Raw genomic sequence first — 22,365 nt, forward strand, 5'->3', positions numbered from 1 at the left:
GTTCTCTCCAGCCTTTCACTTGCTAGCTATAAGAAAACCAAGCGAACTAAATATCATATCTAGTTTAATCGTAGTCTGATAGTTGGAGAGATCCTTCAGACAATATTTAATTTCCCTCTAGGAAAAAAGAACACACTTGGTTCTTCCAATAGGCCCTCTCATGACATTGATGGGAGAGGACGACTGACTTTTGTGAGGATCCTATGTATTTACCACATTTCACTACTCAAAATGTGGTCTGTGGACCAGCAGCTCTGCCATCACCTGGGAGCTTCCTTAAGATGCAGAATTCCAGGGTAAACTCCAGGCTTACTGAATCACAACCCGCATTTTAACAAGATCCTAGGGTCATTCACAAGTCTGAGAAGCACTGCAGAGCTGATATCCACTCAGTGTGCACCTGAGGGCCTCTTGCCCTGCTGATGGTCAAAGCTGTGATCTCTGGTTGTCAATTTTTGCGGGATCTTGGTTATTGGTTGGTTTGGGTTGGGTTTTTTTGGTCTCTATTGGTTTGCTCAGAGCTTAGTAGTTTTGTGTAGCTCAATCAGCCTCACCTCAGCTTCCACTGGTGGCCAACTCCTGAATCACTGACTTATCTTCCATTCAGTGTGGCTCAGGGATGAGCCCAGTCTCTGCTAAAGGGACTCTCTGCTCACTGGCCCACTATCTCTCAACCCAGCTTCAGAGCCTCAGGAAAGCTAAGTCTTGAGGAATTCTTTTGCTGACGGTATGGTGTGGTTAAATTACTGTGGCACAGTGTAAGAGTGAGGGGAGAGCAAACTGTTAACTTAATGCATCCAGCCATCTCCAAGCTAAAGCCTCAAGGACTCTTTGGAAGACTCCTCTCTAACCACCTTACTCTCATCCCTCTCCCCTCTTTTCCTACTGTAAGTCCTCAGACTGGAGCAAATAAAAGGCTTTTCTTTTCATTCCACTACATATTATTTTTCTTCTTTCTGATACCAGCTAGGACTTAATAGTGGATATAGTCTCTCTCCAACTAGGGAAAAATTGCATGAGCTTAGTCACTTGAGCTCAGATGGAATCAGGAAAATCTTATTTCAAGACGAAAGCCTAGCTTGCCAAATTTGCTCTAGAAATCCACACCTTAGGGCCTTTGTACTAATTGTTGCTTCTGCTCATTGCATAATTATATTTTTTTAAAGCAGAGCTGAATATTATACTGACTACTTCTTGGAATTCCTTCTGTCAAAATTTTAATCTCCCTTCAGGGAAGTGAATGACTAGAGTTGATGAGGGTAAAGTTTTTTTTTGGTTTTTGTTTTATACCATTGACCAAAAGTTCAAAGCACTTTAAGCACTTTAAAACATTATCCCTCTAATCTGGGAAAAACAGAATTCTGTTTGGTGATGAGGACAACTTGCTCTCCTCTCCGAACCACACAGCTCGCTCAGTAGCGCCACCATCCATCCACCAAGGTGGTTACACCACAATGTAGGAGTCTTGCTTAAATCACCTTTTTCTATATGCTTACATACAATCCATTAGCAGTCCTTTCAGGTCTAAATTTAAAATATCTTTGGAATCCTACCATCTCCCACCAGCTATTCAGCTACCATGGAAGTCCAGCCATTAGTATCTGTTTCTCCCTTTAACTCCTACCTTCCGCTAACAAATTCTTGATACAGCAGCTAATTGATTTTTGAAACAGTGAATAAAAAATGATAAATCCAATAATATCTCTCCCCTACTTAAAACCATTTAACGGCTGACCATTACAATTAAAATCCAATTCCTTTGCATGGTTTGCAAGACCATAGATGATCTCAGCCGTGGTCACCAGTCAGGCCTCATGTCCTATCACTTCCTCTTTGTTCATTACACTTAGGCACACAAACCTTTTTCTGTCCTAGGACATGCTAAACTCATTCTAAAGGTCTTAGGACCTTTGCATGCACTGTTATTCTGCCTGGAATGCTGTGTCCTTGTGTCTTGGTCTAAATGATTCTCCTTTCAACATTGATGTCGGGTATCACGTCCACTTCTCAGGGGACCTCTTTAATACTGCATGTTAATCATCCCTCTTTATTGTTCACTATGCTCTTTCCTTGTTTTAATTTGTTAGCAATATATACCAATCTCTGGAATCATGTGATATATTTGTAAGTTCATCATTGCCTACTTATCACCTATCTCCTACATCTCCGCAACAAATAAAATTTCTGAAATCAGTGGCTTTATTATTCACCTTAATTCCCAGAACCTAGAATAACATCTTGGTGTCCAAATATGTTTTCTTGAGTAAATGAATGAATGAATGAACGAATGCTGGCAAGGGCATGGTAGGAAGGAGATTCATACAAAGCGGTGTGAATTTGGTATGAAGCTTCAGGAAAGCTAACTATAATACATACCAGGAGTCTTAAAATGCCCAAATCCTTCAGTCTAGAAAGTTACTTACAGCAATCCTATCTTATAATATTTACCATAGCATGATTTACATCATAGAATATTGAAAAAAAAATTTTCTAAACAAATGTCCAATATCTGAGGAATGGGTCATCCATATGGGACCGATATACAAATATATGAACTAAAAGTAATGAAGACTCTTTTACTTTTATGGCATAACTTTTTAAATATAGAATTTTTCTATTATATAAAGACTAAAACTATACCAAAATAAAGTATACCAAAGTGTATGCCTCCTTTGGAGGGCAAATGCTTTTTCCTGCCTTGTTGATCTTTTCTGAATTTTCCGAATTTTCTACAACAAACCTGAGCTATTTTGTTAACAAACATTTTTAAACTCATGTTTATTTAGTTAAATAATATAAAAGGAATAAAGAATCAATACAAGTTTCATTGAGTTAAATATGACATTAATTTTTTTCTAAACTCACTCTTTCTAAATACAATACTGTGTGAATGGATATTTACTTATATTTAAATTTGCTAGATTTTAATCATCCTTACAGTTCTATCTGCTCTGGGATGATAAGTTTTGGCTTGGGCTTTAACACAATGACCTAAATCATATATGAGATACTTCATAATTCAAAACATATGTACGACTGAATATACATATGAGAGACTAGAACTTTTCCCAAAAAATACACTAAATGAGATTCTAACTTTACAAAATCATAAATATGTACTAGTAATTTGGATAATAACTGTAAATTCTCCATTCTTGTTCAAATTGTAATCTCTTTGGTCTACTCACAGCTTTAAGTCTTCTAAACAGGGCTTACTTCTTCAAATAAGAGGATGCTTGGTGTTAATTGAAATGTACGATTGTTACAACAGACTTCAGATATTATTGCTGCAGGCAAAACAGAATTATAATAAATATCTAATGATTCGTGGTACCTGGAGACATTTTGAGAATTCTCCTGTTAAGAGAATGAAATACAAATATAACCATGGAGGATTAAAACAAAGCAAAGGCTGTTAGACAGACAGCTCTGCCTCAATTCTTTCAATGATATTTTATCGCTTTGACATACATACAAAGAATATTTCAAAAGGGCTATAGGTGATTGAAAGGACATGGAAAAATTAAACTTTATTAGCCAAATGTTAAGTCAAGTTAAACATTTGATGTTTCCAACATTTAACACTCAATTAAGCCAGGCTAAGGATCATTTATAAATGCTGAATTTGCTATATTTTTCTATATCGAACGATTCAGTTCAGTCTCCTCTACTGAATGCTTCCTATATGCCAGGCATTATGATAAATACCAAGGATACGAAGATGCATACATCCTGATTTCTGACAAATTTTGACAGCATAACCTGTCAGGGACCTAATGTATATTAATTTTGAAAACAGAAAATTCACAATAAGTCTCAGTATTAGAATTCTCTTGTCAGCAGCTACAATAGCTAAGTGCTAAACACACACTCTGAGTAGATACACCATAGGCACACCAGATCAGAAACAGCTGGCAGCTTCGGGCTATTCATTTCAAAATGAATTGAAGATTCCTGATTAGAACTAGTAAGCATATTATCAATAGGAAAGTACTTGTGTACTTTCACAAGAATAAACTTTCTTTCAAATCTAGGGCCTTTTAAGTGGTGTTGGGATGCAGTTAAATTCCAGAAAACAACCTAGTGCATTAGCCTTTCTTAAAGTTGGTCAGGCAAGAAATCTGAAAAAGACATCGACTTGAAATATATGCTTATTAAAAATGCACAACTGCCAATACATCTAAGGGAACTTAAGGAAAAAGGAAAAGATTTTAAAACACAAGACTTTCTAACAATACTGTTGGCTTTGTATATTCATTAATTTTACATTATTGATCTTTAAGAATCCATGAAGGAAATGAACTTGTACTTGCTTATTATGCTCATTTCTAGGTTTTAGACTTGTTCTCTGTAACACAGATGTTCCAAGGAGAGACTTGAGCAGCCTCTGCACACAGGGACTGTCCACAATGCTGAGCTCAAGCACTGGGCTATGCATTCAAAGACCTTCTTTGGCCACTGACTCTTGTGCAGACAAGCCATCCAACTGCTATGAGTGTCAGCAAAATAGTAAAAGGGCAAGGGATCCATGAATATGTATTAATTTCTGCATTTGTGAATTAACTGACATATTGATGCACCTCTTATTTACCGAAAGGATTAAAGTAGCTCAAAGTGGAGGCAATAATACCTGCCTCCCCTGCAGTGGCAGCTCCTCACTTTCTCTATGGGTTTAGAGGTGGCAACCTCTGATTGGCGCGCCTGCATATTTTACGTACATTTAAGAAAATATCGATTGCCCATATCAAAGAATGGGGAAGGGGAAGATTAAAGATTATATAGTAATCAAAGTCCCATAAACCCTACTTTCCAGGGTGAAGAAGAAAGAAAGATCATCTGATTTTCCAGCAGGAGCTACTATCTTTACTGTGAGTGGCAGGAGCTAGAGAACGGAGCAGGAGCCTTCTAGAAGCAGTGTTTTCTCACTCTGAATCTGAATTGGATGCTTATTAAAGAACACCAAGCACCAGTTTGCAGTAGCCATTCTGAATTCAACAGTGACAATTTGAAGGCTGCAAATTCTGAGGTCTGACTCTGAACATGTGATTGTTTATTGGCATGGAGATAGCACTATACCATTTAGGTACAAAGCACAACAGAGCAAATCTAGATTAATATGAGACTCCATATTTTGTCCTTCCTGTGCTACATGTCATGCTTCTGAGCGAGACCCTAACAAGGGCAGGAATTAAGAATAGGTCACAAGAACATCTGCTTTGCTTATTTTGATTACGTGGGCAGGCAAAGGAATTTGCTTTTATAACACCAAAATAACTTGGAATGCGGTAAAAATAAATGCACCTTCTGTCTCATGGAATGTTATTACAGTACGACGCTTTGTGAATGCTTGGTGGCATTTTCAAGCATTTTTTGTTCCTCTCATTCCTTTCTCGGCTCCATAACACAATCCTCATGGTTTGAGCACTAGACTTCAAATGAGACATCTATTCAGAGCATGTTCAGACAAAACGAGTGGTTTCCTTAGTAATGGGAACTATGTGAAAGCCTTCGGCATGGCCCCTCCAGCCAGCCGGTTTCTCGCGGCCTTGCGGTTCACACATAGGCTCTCAGTGAGCATTATACAGCTGGGGAGCACCCCCAAAGTGTGAAATGGCTAAAACACTGAATATTCATTGCATTTCCGATAAAATGCACTCTTTATAAAAGGTTAAGGAGGTAAGAAGTACTCTTAATGGTGAGGATTAATTTACTCATTTTCTGCATCATGCCTGTGGAATGGAAAGACAGACAAGCAATTTCACAAAAGAGACACATGTTCTTTCATTTGAATGTATTTTTTAAATTTCCCTTACGTTAAAAACCTAAGCTTGTCTTATTCTTTTTCTGTCTATACCTAAAGACTGCTTCTTCTGATTTTTTAGGTTTCTGCATAGCAATCATCTTTGACAAAGCTTTGAAATTCTGTTGTTAGGAAAGAGCACAAATTTTGCCTTTTTATAGTCTCAAAGATATCACAGAAATAAAATAAATTATTTTTATGTATAGCAATGTTGAAGTTTTATATATGTATATCTATTTATTTATCCACTCATTTATTTTCAGGACAACACAACACTTAGAAAAAGAACTGGCTTCTCTAATAGAGTAAAACAATTGCCATTCATCTTAAATATTGGCTGTAAAAGGCAGTCAAGTACAAACAACCATCCTAGGATAAAAACCAACTTGAAAATAAAAAAAAATTCTGAGCTGATATAGTGCTTGCCTTTGAGGATAATAGTTTGTAAATATCTTCACACTATGCTGAAATCATCCAATTAGAAAGATACGAATATAGTCAACGATTTTGAAATGAGAAAAGTGAGGTACAGCTAAATTATTGCTACCATTCTCCTACAAATGTATGGTATCAATCTGGTCACAAATAAGGAAACACAAGAAGTAAAAGTTGTGTTATGGAAACATGCGAAGAAGAGGAGAATTAGGGCTTCAGAAGATACTTGAAGGGAAGAAAATACAGTTTGAAGAGTGCTGGCTTTGGAGTCCAACCTGTATTCCAGCCCTAGCTCCTCACTTACCTCTGTGATTGCAAAAGCGATCCAACCTCTCCGAACCTCAGTTTCCTCTTCTGCAAAAAGGGGAAAGTGCCTGAATGTTTCACAGTATTGTAAGAATGAAACCGCACGTACGCAGTGCTTACCACATTTCAGTGTCTTGCGTGTAGTTAACACTCAGCAAATGCTATTTATTATTATTCTAGGTACTTTTATTATTTCAGCATATGCAATTTCTGCATTTGCAGAACAATATGTATTTCAAATTCTCATCTATTCCATTGTGTTTTGTGGATGGCTCAAAGAAAATCATTTGTATTTCCCTGAACAACAGCACTAATAACACTAACAATAATATTAAATTTGCTATCAAAGAAAATATTGCATCTCCATTGTTGGTAGTTGTGAGCTCATTTTTCCAGAAATTGTGATGGGCTCCTCCTCATGGTTCACATTAGCACATCGGTTCTCTATGTAATCAAGAGCAGATATCTGACACCCAGTTAGCCATGGATTAAGGCTAACTGACTCACACAAGTACCAAAGCATAATCTTGCTCTCATTTATACAAGTCTTTACATCCACAATTATAGATTTAAAGACTGAATGCTGCTGTACTTAAACACTGTGCAATGTTATTTTCTTATCTACCAAAGCTCTACTCAAAATTCATTCATTCATTTATTCAGTAATATCTTCTGATCAATTATTCTGCATTATGGGTGAAGAGCCTCTTGTGGAGGGGACAGATTTCCCACAAGAGGGAATATCTGAACTGAAGATTAAAGGGTGAACAGAGGGAGGCAGCCTTGCTAAAGAAAAGTGTGTGCCTGACTGTGTGTTATGGGGGCCAGCACTCCAAGTGTCCTAAATGGAATCAACAAAGACACAGAGGAAAGAAAAACCAGCTATGTGCTTGAAGAACAACACTTTACATGACCAGAGCAAAATGTGACTGGTCAGGAGTACCTGGACCCAAGAGCCAGGTTATGGGAGGATGTGAATGGTAAGGAGCTTGGAATACTTTTCTGTTTGTGATGAGAAACAAATTTGGGTTTTTTGCATGTAATTATCCAGAAGATGGACTGGAGGGGATGGAACTGGAAGCAGGGAAGTTAGGAGCAATTGCAGCAACCAAGGCAAGAGGTGATGGAGGCCTAGCTGACAGGGATCATGATTCAAGAAAATTTGGGAGTAAAATCAGCAGAATTTAGCAACTGGATGAATACAGGATATAAGGCAAAAGGAGGATCAAAGATCCTGCACTCCTCTGGGTAAACGGGTACTGCTACTTCAACTGAAAGAAATAAAAAAATAAAGGAAGAAAAGGGAGTTTAGGGGCGAGCTTAAGAGGTCAGTTTTCAACATGGTGAGTATGAGGTGCCTGAGGCTCATGCAAGTAGAGATATTTATCAGACAGTTTGAGGAAGATAGACAGATACGGAGGAAGAAATGTATTTACAGGAGCTGTGACACACATTTGAGAGTAATGAATATATGAGTAGAAGAGATTATATTATCTAAGAGAACATATGAAGAGCAGTAGGCAAAAGAAGTAATCTAGGATAAATATTTAAGAGTTGTATGAGCCCACAAAACAGCAGACAGAATGTGCAGGCAAGCATGAGCATGACTAGGAGGCTTTGGTGTGCAAGAATCAAATTGGGAGGGGACTGATGAGATTCCCAAGGGGAGTTTTGGCAGCATGGTTGGAGTGGAAGACAGATAAAAGTGAGTTGGAAAACTAAGTAGAAAGTGATGATGTGGTAGGAGCAAATGTTGACAGCTCTTTTGATAAATTTATAGGAGGAGGATAGAAATGAAATGATAGAGAGGGGTTAAGAGTTAAAGGAAGGATTGCTGTTATTATTTTAGTATAAGTAAGAATTAAGCATATTTATGGATTTTGTGGAAATATGTTAACTGCAGGGGAGAAAGTTTTCTAGAGACAAATTCCTAAGAACACAGAAGCGGATGAAGTTGAAAGAAGAAAGAGAGAGATGTAGAGATTGGAAATGAGAAAAAGTCTCATCCTTTAACACTGCAAAAGAGAGATAATGAGTTTGGATAAAGAAAGGTTAGTAGGTTGGGAGTTTGTGAAATAAAGGAAGTTCACACCTAAAGGTCTGAATTCAATGAAGTTAAAAGCAATAACATTTTTCTAAGAATATTCAGAGACTGAGAAAGGATGCTGAAGAGAGTGCTAACGTTTGGAATCTTCCCTGAAGATAATGGGACAAAGAGCTGACTTACTACAAGTACAAGGATAGAAGGACACTGCTAAAGACCCAGCCAAAACATGATGCTCTACATTTATTGTGGGTGTGGAGTGGGCACCACTGTGTGATTTCCTCTAGAACACTTTACTTCTTGGAGACAGGAGCAGAGAACAAAGATCACAATGTTGTCCGGAGATTCTGATCAGACAGGTATGGCGGAAGACTAGACAAGAGAGCAAAGGTGACTGGTTACTAGATCAACCTTGGCAGGTAGGACAGGGAGAAGGACGAGGATGACCAAGAATGAATTGGCCTCAGAAGATTTGAGGTCCTTGTGGTATCAAAAGCAGATGTAGGGGGAGCACAGTTCTAAAACGGTCAGATAGAGAGTTATGGTAGAAAGCAAGATAGTGAAGTTCAAGATTTCTGAGGCAGAACAATTCTGGTTACCAAGAAGATCCATGGAGTATCCCTGGGAATGAGTCTTTGAAATGAAGCGAAGGTGAAAGTTATTTTAATTTAAGGAGACTTAGTAGTTTTTTGCTGTTTTTGTACTTAAAAGTTGAACTCTCCCATGATTTTAGCAGCAGTTTGGGTGGAAAAGAATATTATTTTCCAGATATCAAGTCTTGAATCGACTTAGAAATAGATAATAGCAAAGTGGGAAGGTAGGGACTGGTATGTGCCTTATGGAAAAAAAAAATAATTAATAGCCTGAAAATGGTATTGCGAAGCCGGAGGAGGTGCAGGAATATGATCACCCATCAACATGCGTACACACACACCTGTATGTACACACACACCCCCCGCTCTAAGGGGTGGGAAGATGAGTGTTCTCCAAGCAGAGAGAATCATAAAAATAATCAGGTCCTAAAAGGAGATTAGATTTCAACTAAAGGAGGAAATGGAAGGAGAGGTCTGGGAAACGGTTGAAAGGATGGCAAATCTGCTTACAAATGAATAATAGCAAGAGTGAAAAGAATTGGGAGGATTCATCTGGATGATCCATGAAGCAGCTAGATGATGGTATGCGAGAGGATGTCAAAGGCCTTGTTGTCTGTAACAGAGAAAACCATGCGGAATGAGGGACATGGTGGGGAGAGGCTGCACTCAAATTTCCACAAATATCCCAAAGGCTGAGTCCCAGATGGGGACCTGACTGAGAGTCGGACAGGCGCCGAGGGTTACCGGATTTTCAGCTAAAGGTTATTTACAGTTCAGGGGACAGCAGAGAGAACACGGCTCAGGCCACCCTGGCACCCCAGTGCCCACCCTGTCTGACTCCTAACACTGGAGATAGGACACATGTTAGCCAGCAGCTCCCAGACCACTGGCACCGTGGCTACTGATGCCAGAAATTATAGGCCCTACTGGTGGTACAACATCGCTGTGCTGAAGAAAAACATTAAGTGTGTGCTAAATAAACACTGCTGTAAGTCTCATTCGATAACAATACCACACTTAGCACAGTGAGTGATTCCAAACTCAAGCTTGGGAGCGAGCCCTGATGGCCTAGTGCTTAAAGTTCAGAGCTCTCACCACTTCAGCAGCCTGTGTTCATTTCCCGGTGGCAGAAACACATCACTTGTCTATCAGTTGCCACGCTGTGGAGGCGGCTCACAAAGAAGAACTAGAAGGACTTACAATTAGGATATACAACCATGCAATAGGGCTTTGAGGAGAGGAAAAAAAAGAGGAAGATTGGCAACAGATGTCAGCTTAGGGAAAATCTTTCCCTGCAGAAAAAAAAAAAAAAGAGAGAGAGAGAGAAATAGCAAAAACCTCACTTAAAAAAAACTTAAGTGAGATATTGCTTTAAAAAACAAAACAAAATTCAAGCTTGGGAGTCAGACAGATGCGGCTTCCAGTCCTGGTTCAGCCACATACAAGCTGTTACCATTGGGCGTGAAGTAACCTGTTTCCTCTTTCTCTGTAAAAGGAGGAAACAGTATCTGCTTATAAACTAACTGTAAGAAATTAAAGAGATTCTATAAGTAAAGTGCTTATTTAGCTCAGTGCCTAGTACACAGCATTCAATAAATGGTGTCTAATAGGATGAATTCCTTATTGCTCATTGTAGTAGAGACTTCCCTTTTCCTGGGGAACATCTCCTTGTCCTGTACCCTCTATCTTGGGGCAAAGGGGTTAGAGATAATAGAAGAGTACTTTATCCAAAGATAAGCATAAGGCCTAAGTAGGGCTAGTTAGAGAACTTTCCTCCAGATTTTTCAAATTGGAACTAAAGGAAAGGGACAGTCCCCCACCAGTAGCAAAATTGTGAGGTGAAGGGCTTGAGAGCTCTTGGTGGCCATGCTGCCAGACATGTACAGAAAGCTGGTCTGCAAGTAAGAGAGAATAAACTCAGTACTCCAAGAAAAGCAGATAAGAGAGAACAGAGAATCTCCTGGCAGTATTCGAGTCTGTCGCCAATGTGTCTCTGAGATCCACTGTCCCTCTGACCACATTGCAGCATATAAGACTCTACATTACCCTTGCTATAAACTCATCTTTTAACTTGAGCTAACCTAAACTAGTTTAAATAGGGTTTGTCTCCCTGGCAGCCAAAAGTATCCTAATTAATACATATATTTAGTATGGACAGCTACTTACAAATTTAAAATAGGGGACACTGGCAGGGACCACGGTTGATATTCTCTTCTCATAATTCCTTGAAGAGTGTCGTACACAGACCCAGAGGTCAATAAATGCCACTGACAGATGAAACTTGAATTCTATCAAGCAAAGTCTGCACATTTATCCATATGCATTTGAATTGATTTGAGCATTCCTTATACTACTCAAAATTTCTTTTACCCTTTCCAGTTCCCTGAAGCAGAAACCAGCTGAAGAAAAGGCTGAATCCAAGGAAAGTCAAGCCTGAGTAAAGTATACAGAGTGATAATAAACGAGGCAGTAACTCTCAAAAATAAATATGTATTGAATACCTAGGTGGTACCCAAAACCACCTCTACCTGATCATCTAGTCAACTTATTTCTAAAGATAGTCTAAAAACCAAAGATTGGAGCATACCCCTCCCCCAAAAAACAGTAGAATACAGCAGGATTATTAGATAGAGTTGAAGATAATTTTAAGATTTAAAGCTGAAAATTCAGCAATGGCATCAGCGTAGGGAATAACTACAAGAATCTCCCATCTATTCTGCCATCCTGGCTAGTTGTAGTTCGTGGCTTTCCTTCTTGAAAACACTTTCCCTACACTAAAAGGATTGCCTCTATCAACAATCACTAAAGGATTAAACAGAGCACTTTAGCTCTGGGCCTCCTGTACTCTCCATCAATGAAAGACGAGAATCAGATGAGAATGATTAACAGTCACCTTTGTTCTCTCATCTCATAGACATCAAGCAAAAGTGACAGAAAATATTCATGAAAATTCAAATGACCCTTTAACTTCTAGATGGTGCAATATAACAGATGCCTAAATATTTTACTGACAAAAAAAGTTTGCTTTCTCTTGCTCAGAAATCACAGCTTTGATCTCTTCCTTAGATATAAATGGATAACTTTCATTAACCCACCTTTACAAAAGATCTCATGTAAAAGCAATAAAATACCAACAGACTTTGCATAAGAATACTGCACCAGGGGCAAAGTGTCATCTCCTGCCATCTTGGTTCTTAATTTTTGCCTTGAACTTATACATCTTGGAATTTAAATTTTGCCGAGAACTTGGATCTTAGTAGTTATATGAACCCAGCATCATTTAACAAGTACCAGTCAAAGAATATGAAAAGAGGAAGTGGCCAGCAAAGAAAAAGCCCAAGTCAAGAGAAAGACTCTGTTCTCCCATAATTAAGAGCTCTCTTATGAATAATCTCATGTGTAAATGAAGTCACTGATCTGACAAAATATATCCCCTTGAGGGGTAGGTTTTTATTAGCTAGACGATTATCCGATTTTACTCAAATGTTTGGAACAAAACCAGCACACAGAAGTGAGTAGTAAATTACTCCTTTAGTCACTCAGTGAGATCTAATTAATCAAATATTGATCTTTTAATATATAAAATGTATTACTGAATATACAAAGCAAATAGTGACATCTCTTCTGCCTGCAAGTTTCTTGCCATCTAGGCAAAAATAAACCACAAATCATAATATATGTGGAACAAGAGAAATACAATAACAAAAAGTAAATTTATGAGATAAAATAAGGAACACACTTATTTTCATTGAGACAGGCGGTGCTTCTTAAAGGATGGGATTTTTGAGCAGAAGCCTTATAGAACTGGCATGCTTGCAAAAGAAATAAACAACTAAGAGTGAAACATGCAAGACTATGTTCAGAAAATGGTAAGGCATTTGATGTGGCTGAGGGGTGAGACATGTTGGAATTAGAAATATAGAGAATGACATATCAGAGTTAGTGTAGTATAACGGTGACAAGCGTCAGCCTTGCAGTCAGATAGACTTTGGTTTGACTGTGGACTCCATCAGTGAACAACTATGTGAGTTTTTGTACACTCAGCCCTCAGTTTTCTGATCTGTAAAATGAGACTAAAAGTTCTTTCGTATTCTAATAGGGAGGATTAAATGAGACAATTCATGAAAATCTCTAACCAGACTACTTGGCACAAGATGTGCTTGATAAATGTTGTCTACCATTATTGTTGTTATTACTGTTTCAATTATTACATCATGGCTAGAATTGAATACTAAGTTAGGAAGGTTAGATATTTTACTAAATATGAAATTTCCAGTTATAGAAGTAAAATTTTACTCTAAAAGAACTTTATATCCTATTTTTTTTAAATAATAGCTATTTTGAGATTATGAAATATCTATTGACTGCAGAAAGTTAGAGAAGCATAAAAAAATAATAAAAACCACCCATTATCCCAACAATGGTAACTACTTCCAATGGTTTGGTATATTTCCTTTAGTGACATATTTATTTTCAGTTATTTCTGTACAACTTACCAACTATTTACCTATCTATCTGGCTACTTACCCATCTATCTACCGGCTATAGTTTTTAAAAATTTTATTTTACTATTTCACCATTTATTTAGATGGCTAGAGAAGAAAAGTCAATCCTCTGAAAGAAAAGAATGAAGACATGTACAGAGAGAAGCCAAAATGACAGATAGTTTGGGTCTATAGAAAGATAAAGACAAAGAGCAGGAAGGAGAAAGGAATCTGGGGAACAGACAGAGAGACAGATTTGTCTCCTTAATTTCTGAGATCTTTCTCATTCTTGGTGTGAATTTCCTAGAGTGGTAAAATTACTGTTGTTCTTCAACTGTTTGTCAAGCCATGCTGTGGCAGGCATCTCACATATAAAGTAGACGAAGATGGGCACAGATGTTAGGTCAGGGCCAGTCTTCCTCAGCAAAAATAGGAGGATTGGCGGCAGATGTTAGCTCAGGGCTAATCTTCCTCAAAAAAAAAAAAAGAGTGAATCTGCTATGAGAATTAGACTACAAAGGACAATGTCACTGAAGACATTCCTAGCACAATGTCAGCCCTCCTCATCAGTGGTCCACTCGTGTTTATTTAGCTTTCTGAGCATATCAACTTATCTTTCGTTCTAGACACTACATTTCTTCAGAGCTCTATTTCTGAAATCATGCCAGCAATAAAAATTCTGTCATTAACACTGAACAACCATAACTATATAAAAGCATCCGCTCTCTAGTGCATAAAATTCATTCCTATTTATAAATAGTATTTTATTTTTAGCATCCCTTGTTGCTGACTATATTGAATTGATTGGTTTAGTCATCAATCAAGCATTCATTTATTTTACAAATGAACATTGAGTGCCTTGTGCAGTGGAAAGAGCCTCAGTTCTGTAGGCAGACTGAACTGACTTCAAATTTTAGCCCCACTAATTAATAGTTTTAGGACATTGGGCAAGTAACCTAACTCCTCTGAGCCAATGTTTGTACACTGTCAAATAAGGATAAAAATATCTATCTTATAAAGATGTTGTGAAAATTAACCTTTAAAACATACACAGTTAGTATTCAACAAACGTTGTTTTCTCCAAGTTTTATGTGCTATGAATAAGAAATAGACACCCTCCAAGAGAATCTTATAAGCTAAAAAGGGAAACAGGTCGAATTGTAGAAATAATTATAATACATTAAAAAAAGTGATAAGTGATAGGAGGGATAAAGAATATTATTGTGGTTCAAATGAGACATCATATCTTTTTAGGAGGTTCAGAGAAGATTCTAGAGGGGAAGTAACATTTGAACTAACTTATTTAGGACTAGGTAGATGTGTGAGAGGCAGGGACTTGGAGTGGAAGCAGGAAGGTCATTCCAAACAAAGGGGAAAGCTAGAACAAATGATGATGATGATGATGATGATGACGACAGCGATAATAACGGCCATAACGGTGCCGTCAAACACTCATTCAAGCTTACGATGATCCAGGTACTTTTCACAGCTTTTACATATATCAACTACTTTAATCCTCATAATAATCCTAGGAGGCAACTGAGATGCAGAGATGTCAAGCATCTTGCTCAGGGTCACAAAACTTGGAAGTGACAAGGTAAGCATTCAAACCCAGGCAGCCTGTCCCCAGAGCTTACTCTCTGACCGACTGACTACCTGGGCAACTTCTATAACAAAGGCACACAGGCAAACACCACCCACGACTCTATGAAATAGCAATAAACCTTCACAAATTACTAACTTCAACCACTAAATCACTGAATATTTATTGCACCCTTATATTTTATTATTTGATGATGAAGGCAGAACACTTTGAACATAATTTAAGGGTTTTAATTATTCATTTATGTTTAAAAATCATTCAAGTATATTTTCATTAGAATTGAATACTCATTCTGGAAACCCTGTAGACATTTACTACAAGATAGTTGATATGCATATCCATGTAATACAGTGTATTTGCAATGTGAAACTTCTCTGAAGTTTTAGTGGATTCTAATGGAAAACACTTGAGAAAGAAAGAAAAAGGAAAGGAGGGAGAAAAGAAAAAGCAGAGATCTATCAATTATCCAGTAGATGAGGGGGTAACATGTGGAAAAATCTTCGGAGACCTTGGGTGGGTTCTTGTTCTTACTCCCTCAGACCAGTTGTGTGCACCTAGACAAGTCCCTGGACCTTCTAGGACTCAGGGCATTGGAGTTCTGAGATTTTATGGTTCTAACCTAATGCCTATTTACAATTGTACTAATCCAAATGCACTGAAATCCTTATCCCATCACAATATAATGTCTTCATACAGTACTTCAGTATACAGATGTGATATCCAAATAAGTTTTTAACAAATCTTTTTGGAGAGCTACCTTTCATAAATCCAGCAAATGACTGGATTTATGATTTATCCTGACTGATAAGTGAAAATCACCTGAAATACACACTGATTCTACTAAGCTGCTGATGCTTTTGTAGCAAGAATGAAACTATAGCCAAAGAACAAATCCTCATCCTTTTCATCCAAAACCAGAGTCATTTTTGCTCCCACATTGACATCTCACTTCTAATGTTCCATGATATTAAATTTATAAAAATGGATATGAAATCTTTTGAATTTATCATGTGCCTACCCTAAAAGGACAAGTGTAAGAAAAGCAATCTCATCTTCCATATGCCAAAAAAAGGGCAATCATTTAGTTAAAACAACTTCCTATGATAAAGTGTAAGGCAGCATTTAAAATACTCCTCAGTTCTCATTAAATTAAAACTTAAAAAATCATTCTCTGATTTCTGAAAGAGACTGAAATTTAGGATATTAGGTATGATTGTTAGTTTCATTTATAAACCAAGAAGGTAGTTTAATTATATATCTGTTTGATTATCATCACTTACCTTCATTATGGGAATACATTATAATTGGTTTGATTACTGGATTTTTCAATTATGCAGTCAACACCAATCAACCAAAATGAAATGTTTAAGGAACGAATTATATAAAACTAAAATTCCTTTTTCAAATAATTTTCACTATTTCAATATAATTCTTCCATAAGTGGAATAAAATCCTGCAAGTGTTGAAATGATTTGGAATATGCCAGATATTGAAGCTAGAGAGAGTAAAATTGGAGGAGTAATTACTATTATCACAAGTACATTAAATTATATGTAGACACACTCCATCACAACGTCCCCAACACTCAACCATAAATCCCTAACATTTACAGAGCAGACAACAGAGTGTCTAGTAAAGAATAACAACCGACAATAACATTCTGAAATAAGTCTTATTTGATTAAGCAAGGAAATACTTTTACCTTGAACTTATTTTTATTATAGGTTAGGAACCATCTGAACAAATTTTTATGAAAGGAAAAAATAAAGCATTTGGGAACTTTTTAAAGAACATTACAGAAAATATTTAGCAGTTAGAAACAAAGCTTTTTAAAATTTCCTAGTATCATGATTATAATAACTGCAAACTATTGGTCTATGTCATTTCAGTAAACATGTAAGGAGCAGTTAGATGTGAACTCCCCCCGCCCCCCCCCACGCCAGGCCAGGCCCCCAGCAAGTAAATCCAGAAACATGAAAATATGTCATTTCTTTTTACTCCACTAGAGGGTAGTCTCTCAAAACTAGGGCTGGAGTCATGAATCCAGCCTGTTTTTGACCTGTTGATAAATTAATCCTCATGTTCCATTCCCCTCAACAAGATGTTTCTCTAGTACACTAATTAAGGTTGTAAAACATGCATTTTTTAAATTGCTGTCTATTTACTCATAGATGTTCTTTCAGAAATATACACTGCTATGCTTTTCTGTGTTTCTTTTCCAAATTTCTGATAACTCAATAAGTATTTCACATATGTGATGCATATAGTATATCTTCCCAGTAAATATACATCCAGAATTAACATGTCTAAGAATAAAGAAAAATCAATTTCTTAAGGATGTAATTTATCACAGTTAAAATACTCCCCCAGTAGTAAAGCACACATCCTAAACACACACACACAGGGATATCCACACAAACACCCCGACACAGCTACCCATTCATATGTGGCTGACAGATTAATTACATCACATAAGGAGGAGTGAATGTAATCGGAAATATATATTTTTAAAAATACCCCCTCATATATGCCAATGTTGTGAATTATAGAGAAGCAAATACATGCTTTATTTAAAAAGCTGGTCAATCCAGATAAGAAATGTCATTGCTTCAAAAAAAAAAAAAGTGTTAGTGAATAGCAAGCATACATGCTAAATTAAGTAAGACCTATAGAGAACTAAATGCCATTCAAAACAGTTTCAAGCTTCTCTTCTTAAATAATACAGCCACTGGTGAACTTCACAGAGAGGGCGTCGGAGGCTCTGCATCCCTCCCAGTTGTTTTTAGTATTTGGGAAATCCTTATTAGTAGTGCCCTGCTATTTTCAGAGAGAAAACACAGTTTCTCCAAATGACGGATAACCTAAAAACGGGAAAATTGTCAAAAATTCCTCCTTCTCAAAAAAAAGAAAGGAAGGAAGGAAGGATAGGTGGAAGGAATGAAGGAAGAAAGGAAGGAAGGGAGGGAGGATGGAAGGGAGGAAAGGAGGAAGGAAGGAAGGAAGGGATTGGTACCTAGGAAAATATGCAAGCCTGTTTCATTTATTTGTATCCTAAGCAGCAGTGTCATAGAACAGACAGGTTGTTTCAGCCAACCAGACGGGAGCAGCTGCGAGTGCTACATCTTGGCAGTCCGAAGCGATTGGCTCCTCTCTGGGGAGTGGAGGGTGTTCAGTTATTAATGACCGCTGAGCAGGCAGCACCATGTCAGTGTGACAACTGATCGGGTGAACGATGCACCACTAACCACCATGGAAACAGGAAGAAATAAAACCAGCTTGCAGGATCTCTCTTCACTGGATTGAGAGCCTCAGCTTGCCAACTGAGAGAGAGTTCCGGGAAAAAGAAGGAAATCCTGGCTGCAGCCTCCTGCTTTCCTTTATATTTTAAAATACAGAGACAAGATCGCTTGCATGTGTGTACATCTATAGTTCATGTTTGTGTATACTTTATTATACACGTACACACACATGCACCTATTTACACCCGGGTAAGAAGACAACCATGTGATTCTCGCAACTAAGGAACGGAGGAATCCAGCACGCAGGGACACCGGAGGTGTTGTAACACAGAAACTGCCTTTGCAAGGTAAGTTTAAAAAATACGTTTCTATTTAAATATGCTCTATTTCTTGCTTAGTTGATAATCATTGTTTTACACCTAAATTCTCCTTTGATGTTTTTCTTCTTGTCTGAATTCTAAGAGCATTTTTCTGTCCGTTTTACTTTTGAGAAGAAATTCAAATGCAAAAGCCCTCTGGCTCTGTGTATGCCTGGCTGTGCTTGTGGGATTCTCCAACATGCATTTTACTAGCTTGAATGCCCATCAGAGGATGTGAGTGGGAGAGAAAAAGCAGTGCTGGGGGGAGGAGAGAGAGGAGGGTGAGGGAAGAGAAGGGGACAGTGGGAGAGGAGATGAAAGGAGAGAAGGAGCCGGGTGGAGAGGGGGGAATTTTCCTTTTTCTTCACATTATTTGTAATGAAAAGCAGATCACACGTCATTCTGGGTTTTCAAACCAACCCCCTAAATGGGGCATTTTTCTCCCTTTCACCCAGTGGATGGGGATTAAGGCAAATGCTGCTGCATGTCAAGAGCTAAAACCACTAAGCAGAGTGGCGGAATGAGCATATCACAAACAGTTATTGAATTTCTGCCAGGCTACATCTTACGGATTGGGGTAAATGACTTCCCTTTAATAACATCCCCTCGCTGGTCTGAAGGGACAGTGCAAATGTCTGATTGCTAATGCAGCTGGAACTGACACACACTAGGTAGAGGGATCCCACGAACCAGAAGAGTTCTCATCTTCTCTGGTAATTAACAGGATCACAGTAGGGTGGCTTTAAAGTACATTTCCTATTTAAGAAGATTGTTCAAACCAATTGCTATATTCCCTTTGCTGTTATTGAGCTAGATGGTTTAATTCGTCTTTAATTTATTCACTTTTAACAATATGTCCTTGTTTCCGTGCCTCTGATTTTAGTGAAAGCAGGCTAAGAATATGAGTAGAATCTTCCTAAAGTGAAAAGGGGATAATGTGAAAAATAAAAAGGGAAGAAGTAAGGATTCAAAATTTCTCCCTAGAAAATAGTGTGCCCTGGTACTATAAATATTAGTCATATCCTACGCTTCTCCTCTTTAGTTTCAGAAGCAATGCCTTTGAGACAGAATTACTCTCAGTAAACTATGAGCATCCATGTAGCGATGATTCATGGAATACAGTGTGGGTTAATTTTTACTTCCAATCTTGTATAAGGAAGCTACACAAGAATATGCTTTCAAACAGACCTCAGTTGAGGATGTTCATGGAAATATTCGCTACCCTCTTTAATGGGTCCTGTAAAGACATTAAAACAAACCTAGTATTTACATTTCATCTTCTGGAGCTCTCTCCTCCCTTCCTTTAGTTCAACTAACCAAATAGTTAATGGAGCCTGCTTCTTTCAAACTGCATGTTATTTTTTTCCTACAACTATGATTTCAGAGTTATTATTGGTTTCCTAGTTTATAATATGAGCCAAAACCAGAAGACAATAACAGCCACTTAGATCCTGCCACTTTCCCATAAATGTGTCAAAAAATGAGTCACTTCACAATATGTAATGTAAGAAGTCAATTAATTCTAGGACCTTTGTAAATGATGACAATAAAGCAGCTCTGACAATATGCCACTGATTTTGATTTTCCCTCTGTAAAATGAAGAAGTTTAAGAAGAGGTTTCCTGCTCAGAGTGAAAAATGAAAGGTGCTGAAGCATTAGCTCGCAATATTGGCAGGCCTGCTTGCTCTGCCTCAAACACCACATGCAATCTACAGAAAAAACAAAATGATTTACTACAAAGAGGGAAAGGTGATTTATTTGCTTTTCTGCTGTTCGTTAGAAGTGCTGCTTTTGCCACAGAACAGATCTGATATTTTGAGGCACCTCCTAAGTTCCTAACCAAGAGGAAAAGCTTGAAGTAGATACTCAACCTCCCGATTTCAAACTCCTGTATAATGTAGCATTGCAGTATTGATTTCAGTTTTTCTTAGACCTTTTCCAGGGAAACTTTTCATACCAAACACACACATCCTTAAGACCTGCCAGCCTATTGTAAAATTGCAATCAATGAGACCTAAGAACAGTGGATTCACTCTTTAACCTTGGAAAAGCTCACATACATATTTTGTGGATTACAGAGATCAATAAGGTACCCAGTGGAGTCTGAGAAACACAATCACTCCAGGTCCCCGGTGTTGTCACTCGGCGTGTGCCAGTGAGTCTGGTGATCTGACAGCATCTACCACTGCCCAATGATGGACATACGAGCATGCTGGAAGACTTAAGCATCGACTCCCCCTACGTATAGTCATGTAGCTATACCAGAAATAATAGCTGTTTGGCAAGACAAGCTTCAAAGGACTATCTTTTTCAGGGTGTCACTTGGCACAGGCAATACGATGAGTTAGAATGCTGATGAGTAGGTGGAATTTTTTTCTTTGGTGGTTGTTGCTAATGGCTAGATAAACAGTGTTATCAGCTTTCTAGGCCAGCAATTTAGGGACCTATGAAAAATGTGGTAAACTTATGATTCACTAACTATATTTTATTATTTCTTTGTTCTTTATTCTCTTTCACACCTACTGATTTTTTTTTTTTTTTTTTGCCACAAAATGGGTTTGAGGTTTTACTTTTTTTGCCCCCTACTCTGATATTTTTCTGGCGTAAAATTCCTATGTAATGTGGCATTGCAATATTTATTGTAAACTAATGAAGTTGATGAAAGGTTTGCAACCTGAGTTAAAAAATAACACTTACATAAGTTAAATGTTATTACTTAATTAGCAGCCCCTAAAGATGGTCATACATGAGGTATCTGTTGGAGAATCTGAAGGAGATCATTAAAAGGAAGCTAATAGGATGCTAAAAATGAGTCCCTACTTCTAGACTCGATAAGGATGCCCCCAAAGAATAATTTAAAATAATGTAGCTCCAGCCAATCTGGAGAAACACCGGACACATCTGCAGCCCACTAAAATGTTCCATGTAGACCTGGTTCTGAGGGTTTAACCACTTAGGTATCACTCCTTGGTCCCACGAAACTAAACAAAGCAGGTAAACATGAGGCAATACATCAGTACATCTTGTCAGTGCTGAAAAAGATAAAGCTCTCTGATACTGGCTGTGTAACAAATACTTAGGAAAGCTTCACTGTGTAGCAACTGAGCACAGGTCCTGCACAGAGCTCAGCGAATTCCTCTGCCTCTCTCCTGATAAAGTGATATCTGGTTGGACACCTAGGAAGTAGAATATAATAACAATTATTCTTTGGGCCACAATGCAATAGGAAATCAAATTCTAATATAAAGAAAGAAGGTGGTGCCAGAGGATAGAAAAAGTAACAGGGAGAAATAAAAATGTTTTCTTTAACTTGATGGGAGGGGTGGAAGAAGATCTCAATAGATGCGATGTAGGGGTCATTAAATACAGGGTCAGCAAGAAGACAAAATGCTCATCTCAAATTGTGAAGAAATACAGTGCCCACTGGGCCACCCACTGTATTTGCATAATTGTCAATTTTGTATATAACTGCTTGCTATTATGTTAATTTATCTTTGGGCCA

The 22,365-nt window shown here is 37.8% G+C and overlaps 2 protein-coding genes across 4 annotated transcripts in view; one reads left to right on the plus strand and one right to left on the minus strand.

Moving 5' to 3' along the window:
* The window catches only part of IMMP2L (inner mitochondrial membrane peptidase subunit 2), an 845,195-nt gene that overhangs the window by 374,766 nt on the left and 448,064 nt on the right, over window positions 1-22,365 (minus strand). The window lies entirely within an intron of this gene.
* The window catches only part of LRRN3 (leucine rich repeat neuronal 3), a 36,330-nt gene continuing 32,409 nt past the window's right edge, over window positions 18,445-22,365 (plus strand). The window contains exon 1 of the mRNA XM_046669025.1: window positions 18,445-18,851. The gene's annotated coding sequence lies outside the window, so the exon portion shown is untranslated. The remainder of the gene's footprint in view (window positions 18,852-22,365) is intronic.

The sequence above is a fragment of the Equus quagga genome, chromosome 8 (assembly GCF_021613505.1).
Source record: "Equus quagga isolate Etosha38 chromosome 8, UCLA_HA_Equagga_1.0, whole genome shotgun sequence".
NCBI classification, from domain to species: domain Eukaryota; kingdom Metazoa; phylum Chordata; class Mammalia; order Perissodactyla; family Equidae; genus Equus; species Equus quagga.